This window comes from Equus caballus, chromosome 14 (genome assembly GCF_041296265.1).
Source record: "Equus caballus isolate H_3958 breed thoroughbred chromosome 14, TB-T2T, whole genome shotgun sequence".
NCBI lineage: Eukaryota > Metazoa > Chordata > Mammalia > Perissodactyla > Equidae > Equus > Equus caballus.
The window spans coordinates 100,877,376-100,899,517 of NC_091697.1; the positions used below are offsets into that span (position 1 = coordinate 100,877,376).

Here is a 22,142-nt window from a genome sequence, read left to right on the forward strand (position 1 = left end):
CTTCCTGGGCCTTTGATTTTTCTTGATAAATTTTAGGTTCATCTTGTCAAATTTCACAAACATCCTATTGGGATTTTGACTAGGTATGCAACAAATTAATTTAGCGGAAAACGATATCTTAACAAATCGAGATATCTCATTGTTAAAGATGGTATAATATCTTTATTTATTCAGGGCTTTTATATCTAACAATAACTTTCTGTAATTTTCTCCATGTTTTACATATCTGTGGTTGTGCTCCCTCTTAGATATATTATAGATTAATACTACTGTGAAGGGAATTTTTCTTCTATTACATTTAGTAAAGGGTTATCACTGGTGTACATGAACCTATTTTTATATGTAGCAACTGTGCCGAACACCCTCCCAATTGATTTTCTTGTATTGTCTATTCATGCACTATCATCTGTAAAAAAAAAAAAAAATTTATGGTTTTCTTTCTCCTTTACAATTTCTATTCTTCATTTGTTTTTCCTCTCTCATTATACTACTTGGCACAGACCTTCAGGGCTGTATTGAACAAAGGTAATGCTAACAGACATCTTTATCTTCTCACTGACACTAATGGGGATGCTTCCAAAGTTTCAACTCTTAGGTATGATGTTTGCTGTAGGTTTTTGAAGAAATGACTTATAAGCCTAAGGTTTAGTAACTTCCCTAGTTTTTGCAAAAAATTATTTTAGTCATAAAAATTATTGAATCTCACCTAATGCTCTTTCTACGTGTATTAAAATGATCACATGGGGGCTGGCCCCGTGGCCAAGTGGTTAAGTTCACGCACTCTGCTACAGGCGGCCCAGTGTTTCGTTGGTTCGAATCCTGGGCGCAGACATGGCACTGCTCAACAAACCACGCTGAGGCAGTGTCCCACATGCCACAACGAGAAGGACCCACAATGAAGAATATGCAACTATGTACCGGGGGGCTTTGGGGAGAAAAAGGAAAAAATAAAAAAAAATCTTTAAAAAAAAAAAGAAAGAAAGAAGTAAAAAATGATCACATAGTTTCTGTCACTTAATTTCTTAATATTTTACTCCTATTTTCTGATGCTGAATGGCACCTGCATTCCTGGGATATATCATCCCTGTCGTGATGTTCTGTGTTGCTTAAATAAAGTTATAAACTTGATTTCTTAATGTTTTATTTTTTCTTCCAGGAAATCTGTGCCAGCATACCTGGCTCCAAAGGCTCTTTCTGTTCTGCTACAAGACTAGGAAGCACAAGCTGATTCAGGAAGAAACCTACAAGGGAGGATTCTCTCCCATCTGTGACGCTGAAAAAAGATTTTTCCACCTTAATCCACTGGAGAGAGAATATCAGACTAACTATTGCACATCTCTTATCAATTTTTATCTTCCTGTAGACTCCCTTAATACCTGGACTTTCAGAAGCCTGCACCAAAGTTATTATTTAGCAACTCAAAAAGCAACGAATGACCTTACATGGGCTCCACGATGTTGCTATACAAGTTCCTAGAGTGAACATAAGAGGCATCTGGTTACTCAATTACTGTTCTAATTAATATTTTGTTTGACAAGCAGATAAGGATTTAGAAACCCATTAAATGTGATAAAACTGGACCTGTCAGTTATCCTTGAGGCTTTCGTGGCATCACTACAAGAGTGTCAAATTCATCATTCTGCAATTTGTATATTAAACATCCTCATGCAAACATTTTTTTCACAACCTGATTGGAGATATAAAATCTCATATCTGTGTTTTCCTAGATTTATTAATTGAAGAAAGTTGATATATTCACATCACTGTATCTCTGAAATAAAGTCTACTTGAAACACTGTATACATAATGAGTAAACACAACCAGAATTTCGTCAAATAGATTTTAGTAAAATCTTGCATTAAACACAGACCTGTCAATCTTGATTTCCTCAAACTGTAGTCTGTGGAATACCTACCTTAGAATCACCTGCAATACACATTAAAAGCACAGATTCCACACCCCAAGTGTGTTCAATCTGAACTCAGCAGGAAGTTAGGGGAGAGGGGGTATTCTCATTTTCAACAAGGTTTTTGGGGTGATTTGTAGGCAAACTGTAGACTAAAAACACTAGTCTACACCAGCAAAACTGGCCGCCATCATAGGACTGGAGTACAAAGTGGAAACATAAATCTTCTCCCGCTATAGTCTATATTTCAGCTGTCCTATTTAGAGGAGGACAGTAAACACTTTTTCACTAAAAAAATTAAGGCAGTCAACTATGGTCATATAATTGACCTGGGTCTAAAAATTATAAAAACACCTTCTCTTTCCCAGCTTCTACAGAGGTTGAACAGAGAGGAGGCAGAACAGAGGCTGTGCTCCTCCCTGGGCGTAGGGTGGCGAGTCCCCTTCTGTGCCGGATGGGACCACCACCGTCAGAATATGAGGCTCAGTCGCTTCATGGGGTACAACAAGCTGGACTGTTTTAAACTAAGACTTCTAATTCTAAAAAAAAATCCTTTTCATATGTAATGTGCCTCTCTGTTGCCAAACAAATTGTTTTTGAAAAATTAAATGGTGATAAAACTCTCAAGTGTGGAGCCCACACTAAAAACACAGGGAACCTCAGACCCAGTAATATCTTTCAATGTCAACTTGGACATAAAGTTGGTGACTCTTTGGTGTCGAATAACAGAACACCTACAAAGATTCTGAACTAACGTTCAATCGTGACCAAATGTCAGATTACCAATTTTATGATCTAGGTTGACGTTAGAAACTATAATTTTTATAGACAAAAAGAGCCTTGTTAAAGGCTGACAACCTCCTCTAGGAAAACTCACAAGGCCTCTCCGACAGCACACTTACTGCAAACAGTAACAGTGATCGAGCCTCCAGCTTCCTGGCTGAGTGATGAATTCCCTTCGAGGACAGAAGGCCATAGAGGGCTGGACTAAATAAAAGAGACCATGTAACATATTCCAGTGTCTCTGCATTAGAATTAGTATCAAATGCATTAATTTTATCACTGCTTAGAGTAGGAAACTATCACTACTTTCTTAGAAGACTAAGGGCATTATGTGAAACTATAATTATCAAGACAACCACTAGAAAAATATCAGGATAACCCTATAAAAAACAGCAAGGAAAACAGACTACATAGCGAAAGATTCTTCAAAAGATATAAAAATAGAAAATAGAGTAATATGGACAAATATCAAATGTATCTGCCATATTAATAGCTATTAAAGGAAAATTAATCTCAGATTGCATTACAAAGGGAAAAAAAACCTCTATGCCACAAACAAGAGCAAAACTTAAAACAAAGTAGTTCAAAAAGGTTAAAAATAAAAGGATGGGGGCCAGCCCGGTGGTGCAGCGGTTAAGTGCGCACGTTCCGTTTCGGCAGCTGGGGTTCACCGGTTCGGATCCCGGGTGCTGACATCACACCGCTTGGCAAACCATGCTGTGGCAGGCGTCCCACATATAAAGTAGAGGAAGATGGGCATGGATGTTAGCTCAGAGCTAGTCTTCCTCAGCAAAAAGAGGAGAATTGGCAGCAGACGTTAGCTCAGAGCTAATCCTCCTCAAAAAAATAAAAGGATGGCTGGAAAAAAATTGCCTAGATGGCTATACTAGACAAATGCAAAAAAAAAGAAAGCATGGGACAAGATTTTATTACCAGACAAAATATAATTCAGGACAAAAAGCATTAAATAAGACAAAGAAAGTTACTTTATAATGATAAAAATGACAGGATGGAAGAAAAACTTTTCACCCCATATCCTTAAAATATTTTTAGATTTTTGAACCATTGGAATATACTACTTATTCATAAATTAACTTATTAATTTAAAAAGAGCAAGAGAAAGAAAAGGAAAGAATGGATTACAGGATTTATGCAGGAGTTCCCAGATGCAGACGTTTGTCTACTTCCCTGGACTTGAACCTAGGAGGCTGCGAGTCTGGGGAACAGAGCGACTGGAGCCACCCTGCCACCCTGTGGAACATGAGAGGAAGGTGAACAGAGGGAAGAGAGAAACAAAGAGCCCCAAATCCAGCCGTGCCTTCTAGCCGACCTTCCAGCTTTTCCCTTACATGAGCCAACATGTTCATTTTCAACTTTAAAACAAATTCAGTAAGAACTGACTAGAAAGTGTAGGTGTTCAAAAAGAAAAAAAGGAGTCTTTTGTTGTCCAGAGAAGGCAGTGGTATAATCACACCGACAGCTTCTTAGAAAGATGGCAACCTCTCCTGAAGACCACGCGGCCAACAGTGAACCGAGCAGAGAAAGACCCAAAGTTTGATTTCAACTGGTGAGTCTGCTTCAGATCAAACCAACAGGCACACAGTACAAGTCAGAGATTCTGGAGACCAGGAGGACCCCTCACCCACGCCTCCCCACCAAGCAGAGGTGAAGGAACCTTAGCCAAGTTACCAGTGGGGAGAGTAATTATAAGCAGGTTCACGGCCAGGGCCCCTGCAGGATTAGAAAGAGCTGAGATAAAGAAACACACCAGGACCAACTGGCAGAGGACAGGCCTGTTGGGGAGCAAGAGGGAGGATGGAGAATTCTTCACTCATGGTGCAACCTCCATGGGGTCTCAGAGGCCTAAGGCCCAAGAAGTAATCGAGGCCAGCATGCACGGCAGCTGGCTGCTCAAAAGACTAAGAGAGATGGGAGATACTATGTTAAGGTAGGAAGTCTGTACTAGGTAAATTCATGTCCTTCTACACCTTTCTCTGGCTTTTTCTAAAGTTCTGTTTTCACTTTTCCTTCTTTTATAGTGATTCTTAGTAAAACATCAAAACATTTCTAATCTATCTTGGTAAACCTGACAGGAAAGTACTTCTATCTGCAATGAGCTCAGAAAAACTAAGAGCAGAGCGCTTGAACTTGGGAACCAAGGAGAAGGGGAAATGAGAAGGGGAGAGAAGGGAGGCAGGAAGCCCAAGGGGAGAGTCACTCATCTCTGCATGGAGTTGTGACATCCCAGTTTCTTCCCTGACTCTGGAAATCTTCTCTAAGGACGAAGTCCTTTGTAACAAGATTTTAAAACCTTTCTTAACGTTTCAGCCCATCACCGTTCTGGGTTCTTTTTACCACCCATCTCCACATACCATACCCTCCAGCCCTGTGTGCACATTCTTATTTAACAAGTGGGCCAAAACTCACCTCCTGTAAGACGCTTTCCCAGAAGAATAACCACATGCTAGGACAGCTTGTGCTTTCTACTGGACACATGGGACTGTGGTTTGTAAAGTAATACCTTTAGAAATAAAGCTACTTTGTTCTAAGCACACATGCTTTTTGTCAGAAACTGCACTGGCAGAGCTAGAAATACAAACTGAAATATGCATTATAAAGGAATGAATATCTCATGAAACAGTAACCAAAAGAATGTCAACTGCGCTATAAAACATAAGCCCTTTTGAAGTCCAGAAGCAGAGGTGAAGGAAAGGAATGCTTGCTCCCTGGTGTGTTTGTCCTGCGAGGCCGAATAAGGTGGTGGTTAAGAGCATATGCTTCAGAGCCAGGAGTCTGGATCAAATCCGAGTTCCGCCACTCACCAGCTATATAACCCTAGACTTCACATCCCTCTGCCTCAGTTTCCTCATCTATAAAATCTGTATTACAAGCACAGTAGATCCCTCACAGGGTGTTTGTGAGATTAAATCGGTCAATAAATATAAAGCCCTTAGACTAGTGCATAACACACAGTGTTAACTATTGCTATTACAGTGGTCTCCTCTTACCCACGGGGATACATTCCAAGACCCCCAGTGGATGCCTGAAACCACGGAAAGCACCGAACCCTATACATACTGTGTTTTTTCCTATTCACACATATCTATGATTAAGTTTAATTTATACATTAGGCACAGTAAGAGATTAACAACAATAATAATAAAATAGGACAATCACAATAATATACTGTAATAGAAGTCATGTGAACGTGGTCTCTCTCTCTCTCTCTCTCTCTCTCTCAAAATATCTTATTGCACCGTACTCATCCTTCTTGTGATGACGTGAGATGATAAAATGCCTGCGTGATGTGATGAAGTGAAGTGAATGATGTAGGCGCTGTATCATCAGGCTACTCTTGACCTTCTGATAATACTTTAGAAGGAGCATCATCTGCTTCCAGACCACAGCTGACCATGGGTGACAGAAATCACAGAAAGTGGAACTGGAGCTAAGGGGTCAGGACTACCGTACTATTAATAATGTTACTGAGAGACAGGAGTAGTCATGTGCTCAAAGGAAAAGGGAAGAAGGCAGAGAGCTTTAGACTGGATGTAATTGCGCAGGACAGGCACAAAGTAAAGAACATGTCAGCAGTAAGGAATATTCTCAGTAGCTACAAGATTTGTCTCCAATGGAAACTTTTTCACTCCAGGGTAACAGAGGACGAAGGCGAGAAAAAGCTAACGTGTGATTTCAGAAACCACTGACCTTCCCCCAAATACCACCTTACCTAACTCTGCTGCTTGAAAGGCCTTTAAATAGACACAAAGCATTTTCATTTCACAAGCAGAAACAAAAGTAGTTACTTGAAGGTCACTTAAATAGCAGTATTCAAAGATAAGAAAACAAAAAGTATAGAAGGGCTTATCTATACTAAGGTTATTTTTAAAGTTAAACATTAGAAAAGTTAACAACAAAAGGAGTTGAACCCTAAAACTGATCATTTAAGATTGTACCAATTGTGCAATATTTGTTTTCCTAAATGTTCCACAAATTCCTTGGCTTAATTTTTCTCTCTCTCTCACGTACACAGACACACACATACACTCGCATATACGGAGCCATCTATTTTACATTCATCTCTAACTGGATCTAATAGGGAGAAGTTGGCATGGTAGATTTCTAGAGCTCCCATCCCACCCTATGTTTCCAACGTGGTAAATAACCTTTAAAACCAAAAAAAAAAAAGGAAAACAGTATGGAGATTCCTCAAAAAATTAAGAACAGAACTATCATATGATCCAGCTATTTCACTGCTGGGTATTTATCCAAAGAACATGAAAACACGAATGCATAAAGATACATGCACCCCTATGTTCGCTGTCGCATTGGTCACAAAGCCAAGACTTGGAAGCAAGCGAGGTGCCCATCAAGGGACAAATGGATGAGGAAGATGCGGTATATATACACAGTAGAATACTACTTAGCCATAAAAAAAAAAGATGAAATCTTGCCATTTGCAATAACATGGATGGACCTTGAAGGTATTATGCTAGCAGAAATAAGTTAGAGGGAGAAAATCAAGTACCATATGATCTCACTCATAAGTAGAAGATAAAAACAACAACAAATAAACACATAGACACAGAGATTAGATTGGTGATTGCCAGAGGGGAAGGGGAGAGGGAGCAGGGCGAAAGGGGTGATTAGGCGATCAGGCACATGGGTGTGGTGATGGATGGTAATTAGTCTTTGGGTGGTGAATATGATGTAATCTACACAGAAATCGAAATATAATGATGCACACCTGAAATTTATATAATGTTATAAACCAATTTTACCTCAATTAAAAAAAGATCCAAAAAAAAAAAAAGACCAAAAAAACCCCCACACTTTTTTAAATGACATTCTAGAAAGTCAGTGTCTGAAATATCTACTATAGGAACATAAAAATCTAGGTCACCTTTCAAAGTCAAATTCAGAATAAAGTCTTTGGCACCAACATAATTCAATGTGGACAGAACAGTCTTTTCAACAAATGGTGTGAAAACAACTGGTAATTGTATGGAGAAAAATGAACTTCAGCCCCTACCCTCATACTATGCCCAACAATTAAATCAAAATATTTAAACAGAGCTAAAGTAAAAGCTAAAACTATAAAACTTCTAGAAGAAAACGTAAGAGAAAATATTCATGAACCTGAATTAGACTAAGATTTCTTGGGACACAAAAAGCACTAACCATAAAAGAAGAAACTGATAAATTTGACTTCCCATCAAAATTAAAACCTTCTGTTCTTGCCAGGCCATCAAGAAAATTAAAAGGCAAGACATAAACTGGGAAAAAATATTCACAACACATATATCTGAAAAAGAGTTTTACTTAGAAGGTAGAAAGAATTCTTACAGCTCAATAATCAGACAAGGAACTCAGTTTTTAAAATGGGCAAAAGAAGATATATGAATAGCCAATAAGCACATGAAAACATGATTGGTCATCAAAATAAAAAGCAAGTTAAAACCAAAATGAGACACCACTTCACACTCACTATAAAGCCTAAAATTAAAAAGACTGGCAATACCAAAGAGTTGGAAAAGATGTGGAGCAACTACAACTCTCATAGCCGGCTCGTTAGGGGCTGGTGGGAATGCATAATTGGGGAACCACTTTAAAAAATAGTTTAGCTGTTTCTCATACAGTTAAATATATACTTACCCATACAATCCAGCAATTCCACTCCTAGGTATTTACCCAAAATAAAAACATACATCCATAAAAAGACTAGTACACAAATGATCTTAGCAGCTTTGAAAATAGCTAAAAATCCAAATGTTCAGGAAGCGAAGGGATGAACAAATTTTGGTATACTCATACAATGCAATACTACTGAATAAAAAGAAATGAACAATACGGATGAATTGCACAGGCAAAAAAAGGAGCTGGACACAAAAGAGTACATACTATAATGATTCCATGTATGTGAAATTCTAAACCAGTCTAACATATCCTGTAGAGACAGAAATCAGATCAGTATTTGCTTGGGGTAGCAGGTGGAGGTGGGGTGAAAACGATGGCAAAGAGGAACATGGAACTTTCTGGGAAGATGGAAATGTTCCACTCCTCAATTGAGGTGCTGGTTATATTGATGTATATATTTGTCAAGATCGACTCATTCACATAAAATGTGTAAATTTTATTTCATGTAAATTAAACCTGATTAAAGCTGATTAAAAATAAAGCTTTTGATATTTGCCATATAACTTATAGCTGAAAATATTCTATTAAAAAAATCTGAACAATTAGACTAACAAATTCCTGTGCAAATGTGTACTCCAAATACGTTTTTGGAGTAAGATTCTAATTCCAGTATTTACTCAACAAAAAGCAATGGTGTGGAGAAGTATCTCATTTTGAGGAAAAATATTTACGTTTACATTCCATATTTACATGCTTTGAGATAATCCTAGCTAACATGTAATCTACTATTTTTATATATATATGTAAAATTTACCTTGTGTTACCTAACACAATAACTTATGCTTCCTGTGGTTAAAAAAATTTTTCAATTGCAAAACCACAAAATTATTACCTGACATATTTGCCTTTGAGAAAAAGCAAAAGAAACCCTACTTTTCTGAGAACACTATAGTCTTATGCAATCCTGAAGAGAACAGTCAGCATTAAAACACTCTCAGATCAGTGGAAACGCGTCTAAAACATTTTCTTCGTGCATGATTAAGACATTGTCTCAGCAAGAGACACAAAATCAAGACCATTTCACTCAGATCGTATGCCTTTTGAGTTCATTAACAAGCTCATGTCTGCCTCAGACAATCTAAAAAAACTAATCTTCCTAATGTTTTTCTCTATAAATACTAACTCTGCTATTATGCCAAGAAACGGCTGCTTCAAAAAAAAAATCAACAAACTGATTATCTGGAATTCACAGTACAATGAATAAAAAATTACACACAAATGACACACCAGCTAAACGGTGCTTCCTTCTCAGGTCAACAAATCTCCACTGTGCAAGTACTACGGGGATAAAGAGAAAAAGAAAAAAGAAGGTCTTCACCCTGTGCTGAATTGTGTTGAAATGGATTGAATTGTGTCCATTAAAATTCACAGCGGAAGTCCTAACCCCTAGTAGCTCAAAAACGTGACCACATTTGGAGAAAGGGTTATTCCAGAGGTAATGAAGTTAGAGTGAAGTCATTAGGGTGGACCCTAGTCCAATAAGACTGGCGTCCTTATCAAAAGGTGAAATTTGGACACAGACGCCATAGAAGGAAGACAACATAAAGAGACATGGAAGAAGACGGCTGTCTGCAAGCCAAGGAGAGAGGCGCGGGACAGATCCTTGCCTCACGGCCCTTAGAAGGAACCGATTCTGCTGAGACCTTAATTTTGGACTTCCAGCGTTCAGAACTGTGAAACAACAAATTTCTGTTTTTTAAGCCACTCCATCTGTGGTCCTGGGTTACCGCAGCCCTAGCAAACTAATACACCATACCAAAAGGCTCAACATCTATTTAGAAATGCTTATAAACAAATCACTAGTACACCAAGTAAATTGAGAAGAATGCTGGGGTAGTATCTGCTCATTTCAAGAGTGTAAACATTCCCATCATGGCAGATTTTAAACTACCAATGCTTTAACAACCTGGTAGAAAATTCCTGGAAATTTAACAATCTGTTCTCAAAAGCCACCACAAGCCAGCTCTAGGACAGACCCAAAACACAGGCATCGGTATCTAACATCCACAGGTGATTCCAATGCACAGCCGAGGTTAGAACGACAAAAACTGTAGGGCAGCTTCATTGAAGCAATAACACTGTTCGGATACAGAACATTTTGGATGTGGAGAAAACACACTGCACAATGTAGGAATGACTCGAGAAGGGTAGAAAAATACATGATGAATGAAAGATAAAGAGTTCACATCTACTGAGCTCTGACTATGTTCCAGGCACTGGTCTAAGCCATGACATGCCTTCACTACAACTCTAGGACACAGTTCTATTATTACACGCCTGCTTGTGAATAAAGGCACTGAGCCACAGAGAGGTTAAGACCCACAGCTAATCAGCGAGAACACTACGATTCAAACTCAGGTTGTCTGGCCCCATACTGCACTCAGACCACTGCTCTGTGCCATCTCTCACTGTGCAGGACACGTGTAGAGTATGGCAATTAGCCTGGTGTAGCTAGGGCCCAGTCTGAGGGACAAGAGACCAAGAGGGAGGAAGTGTACCATACTTCTGGCCCCAGGTATGTTATTTTACACAAGCAATGGGTTTGCAAATCAAACTTTTGTGAAATGAATCATTTTAAACCTTTTTGCGTAAGTTGTTATTTAATGCATCAAATCAAATTAGAATTTGAAAATATCTAAAAGTCTGCAAGTGAAAATCTCTCTGTAAAACAAAATCACCTCCTCCTTGTTTCTAAATCCTGATTTTTATATACAAGGACTGCTTACCAGGCAAAAAGCACCTGTAATCACTTAGGAGCAATCAGCATGGCCTAGAGCCTCTGAGAACAAAAGCAGGAAAATCACACAGAAGCCCAGGCCACAGAGAATTCTGGAAGATGAGGCTGCACTCACCACGCACCTGGAGCACAGGCAGCACTAAGCAGGAAAGGCGTTTTCCCACTTTTGAGGACAGAAGAAAGAAACCCACAAACACTTCACATCACCACGGCCCTGGGGACTGCTGAATTCCAGCACTGTTTTCCACATTCAGCCAGCATTTAACTGGAATTGTATTATTTTTTTTTTTAAATCTACATGTTTGCAGAGTAATATATCAGCATTTTGACAAAGGCAGTGTTTCAGCATATAGGATAATGGCAGGAGGGAGGGAAACACACATCCCTGAAGTAAAATCTTTGCATCCTTAGCACAGAAGGAAAGATAAAGTGGAAGGAAATACACAAGCAGGAAGCAAGATGTAAGCTTCTCTCCTTCTAGAAGCATCTATTCAGTGTGCATAGGGCCCGGGAACTAACCTAAGAAAGCCCTTTCCTCTGCAGCCCCAGGAAAACGACAGAATGTGATGAGAGGCTAAGCTCCATGACTCTGTAGCAGAAGGTAGGTGGGACGGAGGCAGAATATGACAATCAACCTGCAGGCCAGGCTGTTCCCACTGTTCTCTGGCTGGTAGGAGAGAGCGGATTTTATTCTGTATGGGTGGCCAATCTCTTGTCTTACTCAATTTAATCACCCACAAGTAAACTCTGTGAGATCTGGGGGTTGACAGTTAAGAGTTACATAAAAGCCTGTAAAGTATACTTACCTATAAGGTAATTCATACATAAGTGATACCCTGACTTAGCAACTAGAAATTGCTCAGGCTTAAAAACGGCAGTAACCACTTTATCGAGTACTTTCAAACTCTCAATATTTCAGTCAGAACCACAACTAGTTCTTACATTCCTATTTGCAAGAAAAGTTATAGCTACTTAAACAGTATTAAACACCTGACATTTTTCAGCTAGTTTGAAAAATGAGGCAGAAGAAACTGGGCATCCAAGGAAGAGAGGCCGTAGTCTGATTTGACTCCAGAGTAGCCACCGATGCACGAAAAGTTCTTTAAAGCCACAATCCACGTTAAGAAAAACATTTTATGTCATTACCAGTACCCACATGCACTGCGGCTACTGTAACAAACTACTACAGACAGTGACTTAAAACAACACGTAATTATTATCTCACAGTTCTGAGGTCAGATTGCAACACTGGTCTCACTGGGCTGAGACCCAGGGGTCGGCAGGGCTGTGCTCCTTCCTGGAGGCTCAGGGGAGAGTCTAGGTCCCTGCCTTTTCCAGTTTCTCGGGGCAGTCTACAACCCCAGGCTCATGGCCTCTTCCTCCATCTCCAAAGCCAGTGTCGGGGGGTTAAACACTCACATTACACCACTCTGACCTCTTCTTCCTCCTTCATGGTTAATGGGGCCCACCTGGATAATCCAGGGTAATCTCCCTGTCTTCAAGTCAGCTGAGTAGCAACCTTAATTCTACCTGCAACCTTAATTCCCCTTTGCCATTTAAACTAAAATATTCACAGGTTCCAGGGACTGGGACGTGGATATATCTGGAGGGCCACCATTCCGCCTACCACAGATAGATAGACAGACAGATACATACACATACATTCACACACACACATATACATGCTACTTGACCACCTATGCCTGTTTCCTCATTTATAAAAAGGAATAACATAAATAATATAGTAGTTACTAGATTACTATACTGTATACTAACTATATAAAAATAGAACAACTTCAAAGGGTTGTTGTGAAGACTAGATGGGTTAGTATGAGTAATGGTCATGAAATATACCTAGTTTATAGTAATAGCTTCATTAAATGTTTTACAAATTCTCATTTCATCTTTGTTTAAACTTTCTCTCATTATGGAATGTGTTTTCCCAACAGCTGTTTAGTTAAGTGTTACCTATCCTTCTCGGCCTCTCTTGCATGAAGCTTCCCTATGTTCTAAGAAGCTGCATTGTCTAATACGGTAGCTACTAACCACACGAGCAACAGACACTTGAAATGTGGCTAGTCAGAACTGAGTTGCACTGTAAGTGTAAAATACACACTGGATTTTGAAAACTTAGTATGTAAAAAAGAATGCAAAGAATTAGTACATAAAAAAAGAATGTAAAAGAATTACACGTTGAAATGATATTTTGGATATATGTTGAATAGCATTTGGATATGTTGGATATTTTGAAATAAGATGTATTATTAAAATTAATTTCATCTGTTTCTTTTGACTTTTTAATGTGTCTACCAGAATATTTAAAATTACATATGTGACTCATGTTTGCGGATCCTGTTGTATTTCCACTGAGTGGTGCTGCTCTAGACAGAATGATTCTCTCCCCCTCAGGTACTCTCTGTGTATTCAGTTTGCCTTCCGATCACACACTCTATCAGTCTGCTTTGTATTGGAGTAATGTGTAAATGTGCTGGCTCTCCAAATATAGGCATGCACCACATAATGACATTTCAGTCAACGACGGACCACATATACGACGGTAGTCCCATAAGATTAGTGCCAAATAGCCTAGGTGTGTAGTAGGCTATACCATCTAGGTTTGTGAAGTACACACATGATGTTTGCACAATTATAAAATCACTTCACAATGCATTTCTCAGAAAATATCCCCGGCATTAAGCAATTTGTGACTGTGGACTGGTAGCCCTTAATGGGTAAAAGGCCAAGGATCTTTTAATCTCAGTAAGATCCACGGCAACTGTACAATAAATGTCTGTGAAGCTGAATGCAAAGGAAAACATTATTCAGCTAATGTGTTATTTTTATACATCATTTGATTTACTGTTAACAGGCATGCTCAGAAGTCAATTTGTCACTCTTTAAGGCAACTTTTTCTTGGGTTAAAGACAGGATTAGGACGTACAGCAAATGGAAAAATAAAGTTTCATAAAATAATACTTAGCTTATTACATACAATGCACTCATCTATCTTCAATTCTATACTACTCTACCCATATTTTTAAGCGGTAATTGCAACCCATAAAACTCTTTCCATAATCCACTAATGACTTGTGACCACAGTTCAAAAAGCACTGCCTTGATGGGTCAGGTGCAGACCCTTCCTGGCTCGACACAAACCATCTTAAAGATGTCGCATGATACTTAGCACTCCCCTGATCTCCATGGCCCCACCACGTAACGACTGACCCTGCGGTGTGGTCATGGTCCAACACGGCCAGCAGGGAAGGCATGCAGATCCACTTATCATGCATTCTTCTCTCTACCAGCCTGTTTATTCATGTTGAGGGCAATCTAATACACCCACATGGTGTGTTCAGGTTCCATGTCCGCTCCCATGAGATACAGAGCCCAACTCAGCCTGGCCAAGAAGAGTTGCTCACAGCCGAAAGTACAAAGTAAGACAGAGTTCAGGATGGCACTGAAGAAAAGAGTCCTGGGAACTTGTCAGAGTTTTCTGAACTACTAGGTGTGGGGAGCTCCCAAGAAAACCTGGGGAAATGTCATCAACCTCAGTATTATGTATATTAAATCGAATTATATATTAAATCAAATACCAGACAGGTATTTTTCTTAAAGAAGGTGAGGGGAGGAGGAGCAAAAGAGGGAGGGAGGTAGAGAGGAAAAATAGTATAGGTGAAAGAACATCCCAGGACCTCACAGACTTTTATTGCTCTAGGGATCAAGACTTGGGCTAGTGGCTAAAATGAACTCACAAAAAGAGGACGGGAGGGGGAAGAAATTCCTGGCCTGAAAACAAGAGATAAGAGAATAAACTCAGAGTAATCAAGAAAAATAATGGCTATTACTAAGAAATCTCCCTTCGGCAGGGAGGTTTGACAGGAAGCAGTCACTAAAAAGACTGATGCGTAAGTCTAAGTCCACATAGGCTCGGAGATAAGCAGGCCCAGAGGGCTCCGACCCAGGCTAGCCTCAAGTTTCTGATTGAAGGCAGAGAGTGAAAGGCAGCTTTTCTAGAAGGGAAGAAAAATGAAAGGAAACTCTCTCTGAACTATGAAGAGGGAAAGGGAAGGAAAAAATAATTGAAGACATCCTAAGGACTGATGGCTACTTGTATTAAGAGCTCAATTAAGGAGATTTTTGTATTTTATGTTGCTATCAGGTTATACTTTAACGACAGTAGAAGGTGAACTTACCAGCATCAAATAGGACTGGGGAACCTATTTGCCACTTACTACCTTGGTGATCTTGCAACTTCCAAATAAAATGCTTTACTTAATTAGGAGACGTTATGCAATGAAATCTTTAACCCCAAATGAACAGGTGTATTTACAAACTCAAGTAGAAGTAGTAAAACGATTCTGCGCCTCTCACACAATTGCTTTGCAACTTTGTGCTCAAGGTCTGTCCCCACCTTGGGAGTTCTCTATGTGACCAGTAAGATCATTCCTCCAGACTCCTCACATGCTGTTTCTTCCTATTCGACTACTGCAGTAAAACCAGTGCGCGTACATCCCATTGTTTTCAAGCAGAGATATTCCTGAAGAGTTACACCCAATGAAAATGCACAAAGAAACTCATTATTTAAACCGTACAGCACACACTCTTGTAGAATAACTATCACCCATTAATTTATCACATTTTAAAATCTGGATTCTCATATATATGAGTTAAGCACACCCATTAAAAGCGCTAACTAGATATGTAAAAACTAGCAGTACCAAGAAAGCTACTAAAAATATAATGACATTTCTACTAGGCAAGAAATTAATATAATTTTTAAAAGGAAATCAGTATAAAACAGATTTTTATTACTAAGAAGGCCTATTCTTTAAACATTTTCCTAGAGACATTTTCTTACTGTGTGGGAGATTTATTTCTGCTACTTAATCCACCACCATCTCTAGTACTACAATCAATTTTCTAATTCTGAATTTTCTCACTAGTAAAGTGAAATTATTATATAATAAACATAATGAAACAGGATGACAAAGGAGTCAAGTTTATATTTATCTTCTACTCTAGAAAGGAACGAGGAAGATGAGAAGACAATAGAAAGAGGAAAAAAAAAAAAGATTTCCTATGGGCACCACAATAGAAAAGATTTCAAGTGCCAGAGATGAGGTTGGAATCTTATCATCAATACCAATCTTTAAAATAGTTACTGAACTCCTTGCCCAGGATAACTTAGCCAGGTAGATTCCACTAATATTTACTGTACGAGAATGTCCATGGAAATGTCAGGATGCTTAAAGAAACTAATTTAAAGTGATACTATTTTTTTAAAATTTTCCGAAAATTAAAAACGACGGGGAAAAAAAATGATAGGAAATTAACATGGTCTTCTCAAAATGAGTTGGCTATATCCATGACATTTAAACACACGTTTATCATCATGTTACATATATGAATTTCCAGCTACTACAACAATCCCTCTATGTTTATAAAACCCATATCATTTTTCCTAAGAAAAACAAAAAAATCCATTATTTTCCTTATTCCAAAAGTCATGTGTTTAGTCATTCATTCATCAAGCATTTATTAAGTACCTACTATATGCGAGCTACTATGATAGGTGCTGGGGACACAGAAGATCACTTCGATACGGTGTCGGCCACCAGCCACCCCTTCTCAGTCTCTTTCACAGGAAACTCTTTATCCAGCCCCTCCTCAATATTGCCTTCTCCCCAGTGCTTCACCCCGATTCTCTTCCATTTTCACTTGACACAACCCTTCTCTCCAAACCCCACATCTGTCCTGCTTCAGGCTGCCATCCTCACCCTGGCAGGGCAGCCAACCAAACTAGTTTCTGCTCCCCAAGAAAACCACGCCTCTCACACCTCCACCTGCCTGGCTGTCACTCTTCAAGTCTCAATTCTGGTATATTCTTCTGGGAAGCCTCTCCTAACTCCTTCAAGCACAGCTCAATATTCTTATGCTACCAATGACTCTACAGACCTTAACAAGCCCCACTTTCACTACAATTGTTCATTTCCATGACTACCACTCTGTGGTCTATAAGAATCTGGAAGACAGGGATATCTTATTCATTCTCTATCTTTGCCATCTAGAAATGAACTTGGCAGACAGCAAGCACCTAATAAACATTTTAAAAATGAATGAATCCATAATAATGTGCAACTCAGAGAATATAACAATAAGGTAAGAATCCACTGGAAATATCTATCAATACAGATATTTTTTAGGAATAAGAAAATAAAGCATTTACTGCTAGCTATCTACATTAATAAAATAAACTTGAAGGCAGAAAAAAGTGCCTCAATTAGAAAGGTGAACTACCATGAAAAACGGAAAGGAGCCCATCTTCAGGGAGCTTCAATGCCCTTTTGGGGCCTCAAATTCATCATCTGTATTTCTCTAAAACTCTGGTTTGGATTTGCTTCTCAATCAAGCAATGGTCCCACTTACACTGCATCTGGCTAAAACACGCATACAGCACCTACATGACAAGAAGCAGATGCATGTGGCGTGTATTGTCCCACAATGTGCCCCAGCATGTTCCCCCACCTTGTCATCCCCCTCCACTTTTGGGAACACCATCACATCTACAAGTGCATCACCACTACAGCCCAATAGTTTTTGAGTTTTTTTTTTAAATCAACCCTCTTCTTCTTCTTCTTCTTTTTTTGCTGAGGAAGATTCACCCTGAGCTAACATCTGTACCAGTCTTCCTCTATTTCGTATGTGGGATGCTGTCACGGCATAGTTGATGAGTGGTGTAGGTCCACACCCAAGATTCAAACCCGGAACCCATGCCATCAAACCAGAGCGTGCAGAACTTTAACCACTCGGCCATGGGGCTGGCCCATCAATCCACATTTTTTAAACTTAAAATACCAAATTAAGAATCTTTCTGCAGCATAAAAATTTATGAAATGACAGGTTTGATTCACTGATTACATGTTTTTAATAGACCTTAAGTAAATATTTAACTATGAAAGTAAAGAATGTTTATTTGTGAACGACTTAGAATTCTACCAGGTTGAGTAAACCAGGTGCACCCCACGCTACCCGTGGTGGCCCACGTGCTGTCCTACCCATCTCCTGACCCTCCTCCCCGGGGCCACTCTTCTCTCCACCCAGGACTCTGCACACGATTTACACCCTTCTCTGGGCTCTCTGAATTCACCTGGCATTGAGTTTCCTTTATACTGTTCATTTTTAACTTAAATACTTAATTTTTTTTGTAATAAGCAACAACGGAGAGCTTTATAAAAAGGTAATAAGACTTCATCATCATGACAGCATGGTGACGGAGGACTCGTCAAACTTGACTGTTATTTTCTGTATGCTTAGATTGTCAATTCACCAAGGAACGGAAGAAGGGCTTTCCCCATTGGCTGTGCTCTTAAAAATATTCTAATATGCTTAAACTTTAGGTGACACTGCAAAAGTAAAAAGCCGTTTAAATTATAAAAAATGTGAAAAGGGAGTTTTCTTTTTCCCTTAATCAGATTCACCCATGTACAAAACTCAGTTTTACTAGAGTAAAGGTACATTGGCATTATCAATATAATCCAAGGGCTTTTTAAATTTTATTTTAATCAAAATTAAAATCATATCAAGGAAGCAAAGTCATTCATATTCAGAGCAATCCCGAAAATCGGATCTTGACTAGAAGCACTTCTGCTTCCGGGACGGAGGAGTAACCGGATGTTTCCGTTTCTCCTGCTGAGCACAAACCCCTGGACATTACACACAAAATAAACATAAGACTTTCTGAAAGGGGCACAGAAAGCAGACTGGCTAGGGACCTCAAGACCTGAGGAACGACAGGCTGAGTTCACTAGGTTTACTTTTTGCCACAGATATCCCAGACTGGGAGCTAAAGACGCTGACAATAAGGAAAGGCCGACAGGAGCAGAAAAAGCAGAAAAGGCCCCACAAGCCTGCTCCTCCTAGACAAACCCCAGGAAGGGTACAGCGAAGCAAGACAGAAACCTTTCAGACAATAACCACTCTACTCTAGCAGAAAGCCACAGAAAGAACTGGGGTCCAATCGCCCACCCCCCACCCCCAGGCTAGGGAAGGCCGAGGGTGGAGCCTAGCCTTCCCTGCTCATCAGTGACATGAACCAGTTAGGTTTAGTTTCTAATCAAGTATCTTTCTGAATGTCAGGCAGCTTCAGAAAATTTTAACAGAGTCAATATTGCAAAAAACTAACACATACAATTGACCACATCATTTGCAACAGATAGATTATAAGCACATATTCCTGCTTTATCCGGTTCTCTAGCTAGCTCCCTGTCCTTTCTTTTTCTTTCTATTCTTTCTCCTACTCCCAATTACTGACATTCTCCAAACTCCCTGGTCTTATTCTTTTCTCTGTATACTTTTTTCCCTTATGGAAACTGTTCTTCTTTCTTAAATTCGACTCTCCCCTCTAGGCAGCAGACTCACCTTTTCTCTTCTGTCATGCCTTTCCTTTGCCCAGAAACCTTACTGCCTTCCATGAGGAGCCTATACCCCTTTGCTGAGTTTTCTGGTCCTCAACCCTTTCTTTCCCAACTCTCAACATGAAAGCTCCCCTCTAATCAGAAAAGAGTCCCCTTTGTCTTCACACCTCCTCTAATACCCCCAGATCATGTGCCTCAGAGCTCATATCGTTTCCATACGCAATATACCCTTCCCTCCTCCTCACTACCAAGTCAAAGCCTCCCAGCCTGCAAAGGTCCCCAGCCCAGCCCAGCTCCTCCACCAAGCCTTCCTTGGCTATGCCAGGACCCAGGAAGCTGTCCTCCTCTGAACTCAAAATTGAGCATCATCTGCTCTGTTCACCTGACTTGCCTTAAAAATCAGTTTCTTTGAGAACCAGTAAATATTAACTAGTATTTGTTTATTGCTTTCTATGGCTTTCCACTTGACCAGTTTTACAAACATATAACATCTCTAAGCTAAAGAGATCTCAACTGCAGTTGATACAGCGCTTAAAATCACTGCTTTCCCTTTGTTTCTCTCCACAGTCTTACAACAAATGGAAAAGGTAAAAATTAAGATAGTAAGACTGATTTCCTAAGATGCAAATTGAAATCTTAAAAACACATTTTACATAGAGATAATTAACCTAAGAAAAATTGATAGTTTATCATTATTTAGAAATAATAATTTTAGCTTTGTACCATCTTTGACTAATAGTTATTCTAAATTGCCCTATGATACAAAGTAAATAAGTCTGTACCTAGAGATATAAAACTAAATGTGAAGATTTTAGTAGTCTTTAAATTGTACTTCACAAAATATAAAATCCTTTGGAGACCTCTTGTGGTTGAAGTTAAGAACACAAAAAAACCCTAGTACTTTAAAATGGATATTCTATAATTCTAAGCCATTCTTCCGCTTTTTCTCACACAGCTTTCTTACTTCTTCATTATTAATAAAATATCAACCACTAACTGGCAACACAACAGCTGTTTTACTTTCAGGTTGACAGTGGAAGAAAAAGAAGGGATCCTGAGTCTGAGACACAAGAAGCTACCTATCACTACTTAAAACGGACAAGAGGAGACCACCAAAGACACGACAACACAACTTTTCTCTTTGAAAATTCAATGCTATGCTGTTTACTGGTAGTAAACATGGAACAGAATTGGCAAGCTATGTTCTTCACACCTAATTAAAAGCATTCTCTATCCCCATTGCTAACTTTTTCTTTTCTTTTTTAAAGTATGGCTGGGAGTTACATCTCAGGTTGATAAAGGTAAGTTTTATAGATGTCAAAATGGACCCACTAGCATTTAGGGGGGAAATTAAGGTAGGACCACACCTCACACAGTAAAGCAAAATTTTTAAAAAGTGAATTAAAAGTTCAAAGCTAAAAATTAATTGAAAAAGAAAAATAAGTTGACTAAAATAAAATACAGATGATTATTTAAGTGTTTTCAGAATGAGAAGAGATCTTTCTAACTATAAAAATAATGGAATGCAACAAAAGCAGGGGGGACTTAACTGGCCCAGGCAGTCTACTAAAAACCACCACAACGGTGAATTAAAATATAATCAAACATGCTTTCTCAAGAAAGTCAAAAAAAAGAGGAAACCCCCAAGGGCCAAGAGCAATATGAGAAACACAGCTACAGGGGGGAGACGACACCATCAAGGGCCACGCAGAGCCGCACACTTCTGACAGGAGTTCCAGAAGAGGAGTGGGGAGAGGCCGCATTAAAAGAGAGAAGGCTGACAGGAATAATAAAAAGAAGGGCTCCCACCCACAGAGAGTTTTCCACGCCTCGGGGCACTGTTTCAAGTGCTTTACCTTTACACTAATTTATTTCATCCTCACAACAATCCTATGAGGTAAGCACTCTTACTATTCCTATTTTCTAAAAAAAGGAAACTGAAGGACAACACAATTGAGCAATTTACCCAAAGTCACTATGGGGAAAGCCAATTTTCCAACCCAAACCCTATGTCACAAGAGTCACACTGTCTGATCATTTGACTTTCGAATCTCCCCTACTCCATTCTGTCACTAGATATAAATTAGCTTTAGATACTCCACAGAAATGTGGATTAACTTTTGACACCGTTTAGTCTATTATGTGAATAAAATTTAAAAAATAAACACAGGAAAAATTACATACTCCCAATGCCAACCAGAGAAATATAAATTAAAACAAGACAAAGGCAGTCATCAAATTTGGTAAAATCCACATATGACACCCAAACTATCTTTCGTGTGTCAAGTGGCTTCTGACTCTCATTTGATGACTAAACATTTAGGAATATCCCAAGGCAAATCCCAAAAAATTCAGTTTCGGCAATGTCTTTGTGGAATGTTTTGATATTTACTGAATTTTGCCTTTATTGTTTTATAAAAATCAGTGGAAATAAAAAAAATTGTTGATTCAATTGATCAACTTTAGTTTCAATTACATCTAAATTAATCAAATATACACTCAGTTATGAAGAAAAATTCAGAAAATTAAAGACAAAATATTGGAAATAAAGTTTTAGAAGACCATCTTAAATTTTTTTAGAGATTTTATTAATTTTTTAGCTCTC

At 38.9% G+C, this 22,142-nt stretch overlaps 1 protein-coding gene across 2 annotated transcripts in view; it reads right to left on the reverse strand.

Annotated features, from left to right (window-relative positions):
* Positions 1-22,142, reverse strand: part of MSH3 (mutS homolog 3) — a 157,849-nt gene that overhangs the window by 113,517 nt on the left and 22,190 nt on the right. The gene's annotated exons all lie outside the window — the stretch shown is intronic.